At 44.7% G+C, this 8,335-nt stretch overlaps 2 long non-coding RNA genes across 2 annotated transcripts; one reads left to right on the top strand and one right to left on the bottom strand.

Moving 5' to 3' along the window:
• Nucleotides 1–2,784: 2,784 nt before the first annotated feature.
• LOC146822340 (uncharacterized) lies at nucleotides 2,785–3,598 on the bottom strand. Its single transcript, XR_014962834.1, has 3 exons — nucleotides 3,542–3,598; nucleotides 3,353–3,418; nucleotides 2,785–2,979 (listed from the first exon to the last, which is right to left on the bottom strand). It is a non-coding gene; the product is annotated as an uncharacterized LOC146822340 (long non-coding RNA).
• A 1,703-nt stretch (nucleotides 3,599–5,301) lies between these two features.
• On the top strand, nucleotides 5,302–6,115 carry LOC146822339 (uncharacterized). Its single transcript, XR_014962833.1, has 3 exons — nucleotides 5,302–5,358; nucleotides 5,482–5,547; nucleotides 5,921–6,115. It is a non-coding gene; the product is annotated as an uncharacterized LOC146822339 (long non-coding RNA).
• Nucleotides 6,116–8,335: the final 2,220 nt, after the last annotated feature.

The raw sequence follows: 8,335 nt of genomic DNA, 5'->3' as shown, positions 1-8,335 counted from the left end.
TAATATTGCTAGTGTTTTGGCTATACTTAGAGCAAAAGAAGATCCTCGCTTTTCCTTGGGTTGGTGTTGCTTTTACCACACCCGCCCTACGAACTGTGTGATCAATTAATGATGTAAATATAATTTACTCACACCTCAATAAATCAAACAACCCGGGGTAAGAGGGTTAGGGGTTCGATGAATGGATGGGAAGGGGGATTTGAGGGAAAGGTTTGACAAAGACAAACGCTAACTAGGACGACATTCATCTTGGCACCGACTATCATCAATCTGTTATGGGAGGTAAAGGAAATACATGCATGATGATGAGTACTAGTACAAGTAAACCACATCAAATTATCCGTCTGCCCCCAGAGAGACCCAAGTTACATTATGTTCATTGTAACGAGCTTTAAAAGATTGTAAATAAAATTAAAATATCTGTAAGAGTCAAGTAAAAAAACATAAACAACACACACAGTTGTAATGATTAAAGAGAAAAAAAAGATACTGTAGTGCCAAATTGGGAGTTGCATCTGCATTCCTCTTGGACTGTCTCTCAATCTTGAGTGCGTGGTGGATGTGGTTCAGTTAGGTAAGTTTGAATGTATTACATTGTTTTTCCAGTATGGTGCAGGGTAAAGGCTAGAGCTCGCAGATTGAAAAGCAGAAATGATATTGAAGACTCAAGGAGAAAAGCTAAACTGAAAGAGTGCGCAACAAGAAGAGAAGACTCAGAGGCAGCATGGCTAAATGTATGTTTCGGGCAGCTACCTCAAAAACAGGCCCACCACCCAAACACCACTTAGCTTCGAACTAAACCATGAATTTTAGCCAGACAGCCTGGCTGAGCACAGCAACACACAGCAACATAGCATTTTCCCAATCAAGTAAAAAATCAACACACTGCTGTCAGTCACACCACTCACCGCCACCACTACATAGACTTGGGTAGGTCTGGTGTTGTTTATCTTTAGGCCACTTCAAAGTCATCATCATCCAAATCACTTGGTTTCAGTGAATTTGAAAACTTCCATCTCCTTCTGGTGGTATTTTTTAAAGTAGTCACGCTCATGCCCATGCCCAGAGTCATTCCACCATCTCTGATCCTGCTGAGTCTGACCCCGCGTACGGTGTCCAACTCCGTACCAACAGTGTACCGAGTCCCAACTCAAAAATGCAATAGATTGGCCTGTAGTAGTACAATTTTGTTTTTGAAGAAGAAGAAGGGGAAGATTGACTTGAGTCACTCTTTGTGTGTAGACTAGAGAAGACTAGATCTGTGTTTGCAAGCTTTGCATTATCTAAGTGACTGGTCGGGTCTGAGTCTTCGAGTCTAAAGCATAAAACAATAAAAAACAAAGCAGTGTGGACTGTGTGGAGTGGAGTTGGACCCGGTGAAGGAATCTCGCTATCCTATCTCTCAAAGGAGAAGGAAAAAACATAACCTTCAGGTGAAAATTTAACATTATTGATCAGCCATCGGTAGGCCACCAAAATTGTGAATTTTAAATTATTTATTAACACATTAAGCGTAAGAAACAAACACCCAGTCTAACACTGTCTGCTAGCAGCACATGAATCATCTCATCTAATCTCCTCTCAAACTTAACACACATTATGACACACATATTACAACAATTACACATCACAAGTTACAAACAACAATCACTCAGTGTGCAATGTATGCCAGCATTTACCTGGTCTTCCAGTGTGCTTACTGTGATCAATTGGTGATACATTGCAAAATGCAGATCGTCCATTTGTTCACGAAGCAGAGAATTGCTAGTGGAAATTGAATTATATGTCACATGTGGGTCACTCCCTCTATGGTAAGAAAACATAGATAGTCACGGACCAGGGCTAGAGGCAGGCACACAATTGTTTGTATTCTCTGTCCAATGTCTGACTTGAGGGAAATGGCTTTGGAGAGTGAGTCGGGACTTCTTCACTGCACACAGTTGCAACTCCAATCTGGCAATAAAAATGTGTCTAAGATTAAGTCAGTGGGGATGAATTGGTCAACCAGACAGTCAGACACACACAAATAATAAAATAAATAATGTTCCCTAGCGATATATATTTTTGGAGGGCGTCAAAGAAAGAAAGCCTAGTAGTCAGGGAAGGAGATGTCGTCCTCAAACTCGGATGGTTCGCCCAGACATAGGTCATCTAACACATTACTTCCATGACCTGAGTCTTCGTCATCTTCCTCCTTTGGTACTTCAGGTATGGTGTAATCCGGTGGTGTAAAGTGCTGATTCATTTTGATCATGGTTAATCTCTCCACACTTTGGGGCAATAGACTAGTCCTTCTCACTGTGACAACGGCGCCCGGAGCACTGAAAACATGCTCAGTGCAGACACTGCAAAGTAACAACGAAAGAGGAAGGGCAATAACACGACTGATCCCCTCGAGGGAAATTGTGTAAACCAACGAAGTCAGTGTAAATCTCAAAGAATGCACTCACCATCCATAGAAGCACCAGTCTCCAAGATCAGAGCCTACCCAATCAATTACAGGGAGGAAAACAGACCTGCGGAGGTAATACAGATTTTGTATGAAAAGCCCTCACTCACCAACCTGGTTGGTGACATGCTTCATCATCGGGCCCCACCGGGCATGGCCGAGTGCCATCCCAGTGTGCTGCAACGCCAGGTTACTGCGGAGCGGGGTTGTGTGTGGTGATAGTGAATTTAAAATTCCCAATTGAGTCAAAAAAGTATTTTATTCGTTTTGCTAATTGGAAAATTAAAACATAATAAAAAGGAGTGATGGTCAAAAAAATAACAGACCGGATTCACTCCGTGGCGGTCAACATGTTTCTGCCTTTATGTGTAGTTTACAGGCTTTCTTCAGGACCAGAGTGGAAGTGTGGGTGCCCCGGTGGTGTGAACGCACTAAGGTTCACCCTCCCGTGGGCTGCTGTGTGAAAAATAATATAAAACACAGGGAAAAATCCGCCAAAAACTATAATGGTGGAGAGAAACGAGTTTATTCTAAAATGAAAAAAGAGACATACAAACACAAGACAAAACACAATAGAATCGTAAATGTGCGTCGTCAAAACATTATCAAGCGCCATATTGTAGGCTCAAACAAAGTGCGTGGATGGGGACAGTGCCAGTAGTCCGTACCTTCGGTGCATCAACAATGTGCTAGCAGTGCACCTAGAATTAGCCCGGTACTGGTGTCAGGGAAGTAAAGGACTTCACCTGAATAGCGTGACTAGCAATGTATCACGGACTAAACGTGAAGTCCTAATGCTACGTGTGAGACTATAAACCTAGCAAGGTCCATTGGAACAATGAACGCGGCCTGTGAAGCATTCCTGGTAGGTAGAAATGCCAAGGGGAAAAGAGAGGTTCTTACTGTGAGGCTAGACTGTTCGTCGCCTCAGGGATCCCGGGGGAGAGGTGCGAGCAAATATGGCACACCCTGGAGGAGAAAAAGAAGAAAGAGCGGCCACGAACGGCTAAATAGTAGAAAAACAAGCCGAACAGTACTGTGAGCCTTACCAGAAGAAAATAGAAGAAAATAAGAGCCAGAAGGTACACCTACGCCCTCGCTGCTCGGCACCCGTTAGGAACCTACACCGCCTCAAGCCACCGGGTCCGGGGAGAGAAGAGACCTGGTGCGAGGCTCCTAAAAACAAGAGTGCGAGAAGGAAGCCCGTCGGTGATTGGGCAGCACCTCGCATGCTGAGGTCCAATTGGCTGAGCCCCGGCCAATAGGCCGCCTAGAGGCAAAAGGCTCGACAATAAATTAAAGGGACAGAACCTCCCAAGCTGTGTGCTGATGGGTTAAAGCACAGCCAATAGAATGCCAGGAATACAAGGAGGCTCGTCCGTAATTTGAAAAAAGAGCTTGATGAAGAAAACTTTATGCAGTGCAAAGCGGGGACACATGAGCACGCTTGACACCACGGAAACGTGTGTCAGATTCAAACAATCGTTGCAGATAAGAGGGGGTTTATTACAACGCACGTCCACAAGATCGAACAGAGGAGCATGCCAGAGATAAGCACGCTTGACACAACGGAAACGTGTGTCAGATTAAAACAAAAGTTGCAGATAAAGGGGGTTAATTTCAACGCACGTCCACCGTATCAAACAGGCGGAGCATGCCAGTGATATGCCGGGGAGCAGAATGTTGAGGGGACACTATGTATAATGGGCCCCAGTGTAGTAGGTGAATGTTGATAGCGTAATGAGCCAGGGGTCAGAACAGGACTCGATGAAGTCACACAAGGTGATCCAGTTTAGTAAATGTAACGGTCACTAAAAATCACTGGAACAATGAAAGTAGCTGCCAACATAAGTGCATACTTAGAGTATGTTGACCCAGGGTATATTGTCGTTAAGACCCACAAGGTTAGTACCCAGACGGTACACCCATCTTTGTTCCTTCTCGAAAAGGACTTTTTGAGTGTTTTTACATGCAGTGACCTCCTCAATTACTGTCCAGTGCAGGTCATTGGTGGTGTGGTTAGCAGAGAGGAAATGTTCACTAAGTTTGGTACAGTTCCATGTCCAATGCCATGAAAAAAGCTGTCATGAAACATTGGCGCATCATCAACAGTAACAAACGGAGATGGGAAAAACCCCTGTTCTCCTTCAAACGGGCTCAAAGCCTGCGTAATAGCCTAGTACAGACGCGTCCCATTACCAGACCTAACACTTCTCAGAGATCCATCACAGAAGCATGGGGTCTTCCCAAGGTAACGGGCCATTTCCCTTGCTCGGATTGCAGTATTTGCCATCTGACTTCTCACACTACCAGTCTTCAACTTGAACCAGGCAAGATTTGGACCCAAAACAGCCACACCAACTGCAACACACCTAATGTGGTCTACCTTATCACTTGTCCCTGTGGCCTGCGCTACGTAGGGATGACCACCAGGAAAGTGAAACTCCGCATATGTGAACATCGGAGCAACATTAGGTGCAAAAAAAGCGTTGTAATAAACCCCCTCTTATCTGCAACGATTGTTTGAATCTGACACACGTTTCCGTGGTGTCAAGCGTGCTCATGCGTCCCCGCTTTGCACTGCATAAAGTTTTCTTCATCAAGCTCTTTTTTCAAATTACGGACGAGCCTCCTTGTATTCCTGGCATTCTATTGGCTGTGCTTTAACCCATCAGCACACAGCTTGGGAGGTTCTGTCCCTTTAATTTATTGTCGAGCCTTTTGCCTCTAGGCGGCCTATTGGCCGGGGCTCAGCCAATTGGACCTCAGCATGCGAGGTGCTGCCCAATCACCGACGGGCTTCCTTCTCGCACTCTTGTTTTTAGGAGCCTCGCACCAGGTCTCTTCTCTCCCCGGACCCGGTGGCTTGAGGCGGTGTAGGTTCCTAACGGGTGCCGAGCAGCGAGGGCGTAGGTGTACCTTCTGGCTCTTATTTTCTTCTATTTTCTTCTGGTAAGGCTCACAGTACTGTTCGGCTTGTTTTTCTACTATTTAGCCGTTCGTGGCCGCTCTTTCTTCTTTTTCTCCTCCAGGGTGTGCCATATTTGCTCGCACCTCTCCCCCGGGATCCCTGAGGCGACGAACAGTCTAGCCTCACAGTAAGAACCTCTCTTTTCCCCTTGGCATTTCTACCTACCAGGAATGCTTCACAGGCCGCGTTCATTGTTCCAATGGACCTTGCTAGGTTTATAGTCTCACACGTAGCATTAGGACTTCACGTTTAGTCCGTGATACATTGCTAGTCACGCTATTCAGGTGAAGTCCTTTACTTCCCTGACACCAGTACCGGGCTAATTCTAGGTGCACTGCTAGCACATTGTTGATGCACCGAAGGTACGGACTACTGGCACTGTCCCCATCCACGCACTTTGTTTGAGCCTACAATATGGCGCTTGATAATGTTTTGACGACGCACATTTACGATTCTATTGTGTTTTGTCTTGTGTTTGTATGTCTCTTTTTTCATTTTAGAATAAACTCGTTTCTCTCCACCATTATAGTTTTTGGCGGATTTTTCCCTGTGTTTTATATTATTTTTCACACAGCAGCCCACGGGAGGGTGAACCTTAGTGCGTTCACACCACCGGGGCACCCACACTTCCACTCTGGTCCTGAAGAAAGCCTGTAAACTACACATAAAGGCAGAAACATGTTGACCGCCACGGAGTGAATCCGGTCTGTTATTTTTTTGACCATCACTCCTTTTTATTATGTTTTAATTTTCCAATTAGCAAAACGAATAAAATACTTTTTTGACTCAATTGGGAATTTTAAATTCACTATCACCACACACAACCCCGCTCCGCAGTAACCTGGCGTTGCAGCACACTGGGATGGCACTCGGCCATGCCCGGTGGGGCCCGATGATGAAGCATGTCACCAACCAGGTTGGTGAGTGAGGGCTTTTCATACAAAATCTGTATTACCTCCGCAGGTCTGTTTTCCTCCCTGTAATTGATTGGGTAGGCTCTGATCTTGGAGACTGGTGCTTCTATGGATGGTCAGTGCAGACACTGGCCACAGCACAAGCGAGATAGTTTATTGCCAGACTGCTGAGATTTGGCCATTGACTCCTCTTCCCATACCAATACACCAATGGGTTTTGATCAAGGTAGACCTCTGTTGCATCATCCAGATAGGCCTGGACCATTGAGCCAAGGCTCAATGTTCATTGCTGGTGCTCCACTTTCCTCAACCTCTTTTGCCTTCACCTCTGCACTGCATGTAAGCCCTACCAGTAGAAACCACTCAGTTGCAGATTTGGGGGCTGTCATGACCAGCCAGATCAATACAGTAAACGCTGCCATTATGTCTATCCAAACGAAAGGTCAAGAAAATAGCACCCAAAACACCTTAATTTTAATATTACAGGACTTATGGGACTGGTGGTTTTGAGTTCATGACTTATCGGAGGTTAGGGAAACTACAATTCCCATGAACACTTGCACAGACTTCCGGGGAAGAGTGGCTCCCATTGGTTACTGAATCAAGTCAGGTGATATCCTTCGGCTTCGAGCAAGGAACCATGCAGATTATTCTTAGTAGATCAGTGTATGAAGACTGCCAACACTGGAAAGCTTCCCTTCCCTTTTTGGTGCGGTGAGCGTGAGGTTTTCTCCATTAGGCGTTGCGTATCAGAAGACACGAGGGGGCGTTTAAAGGTAACGAGATCAGCTGACCTTGTATTGACTGTCGTGTATTAGTTCCGGGAAGAGGAACGTTTGCTGGTTCAGGTCTCAGTGGAGATGTGCATTACGGTTCAAAACAAGGACATGGCTCACAGCTGTTGTCAGAGTCATGTATGGAACTACATTTATCTGTTAGAAGTTTTATATTGTTACGATAAAAAAAATACATATGGGCTATGGAAACAGTTGGATACCGTAGCTTCCTTGGTGGTATAACTAACCTTCTTGCTTATGATGTTACAGCAGAACGTTCTGCCGAATCTTTGGTACTTTTGGGTTGAAGATTTTGGTTTGGATTTCTTGGCTGTTAACGGCTAAAAGAATGTTAGCCCATTTACAAAAGACGACAAAAAGAAACTATGAAAGGTTTTGTACGTCGAGTATAGGAATCCATCTCATTATCTAAAGATAATTAAAAGGACCTTCTAATACAGAAGCATGTATGTATAATATTGTTTACATTCATTGCCTTGAAAGGGGAGTTGGTGTATTGGGAGAAAGAGAGTGCATGAAGAATTCTCTAGGATCTCCAACCCCCTGTGATGTATTGGCGTATGTACGACATGGTGGGTATTCAATGATTATAGGAGTTGTTTCTTATGGTGATGTCAACCTAAGCTGAAAGAAACTCTAAAGTGGGGGTAACAACAAGCTGTATACCATTTCTTGTTGCTACAGTACAAAATCTCTAAAAGTTTGAACAGATGCTATCTTCTGTACTTCCAAGGATTCTCTGAGGGACAGAATCTACTATATTTTTTGTTACAAGTCTAGAGTTCTGAAAGATTTCTAGATAACTCATATTGACATTGATTAGGTAATGTGTGTATGGTGCTTTCGTGATTCTCTCTCTCTTGTCACTAGGTCTCCTTCCCTGCTGTTCCCTTCCTTTCCTTCCCTTGCTTGATCTGATCAAAATTCTATGCTATACTAGCAATTTGGAATTTGGTGTTTTGCATCGCATCAATCCTGAGGTACTTCAAGGCTAACAGGGGCTGATGCTTCTGGTCTTGGTGTTGATGGTGTTCTTGTCATTGGTTTTTTGGTGGCTGTGAGCCAACAGCACTGCCCTCAGGCTCTGAACTTGAAGGATGCCCCACAGTACTTGGGCCCTGGACCGGTGGGCCTCTAATTCCCTGCCATTCTTTTTCTAGCTCACTTCCATGCTCAGCTATCAATCTTTTGTATTTTCTAACAT

Source organism: Triturus cristatus, chromosome 6 (assembly GCF_964204655.1).
Source record: "Triturus cristatus chromosome 6, aTriCri1.1, whole genome shotgun sequence".
NCBI lineage: Eukaryota > Metazoa > Chordata > Amphibia > Caudata > Salamandridae > Triturus > Triturus cristatus.
Note: the sequence above shows the minus strand (reverse complement) of the source record. Positions and strands in the feature narration are given on the sequence as shown.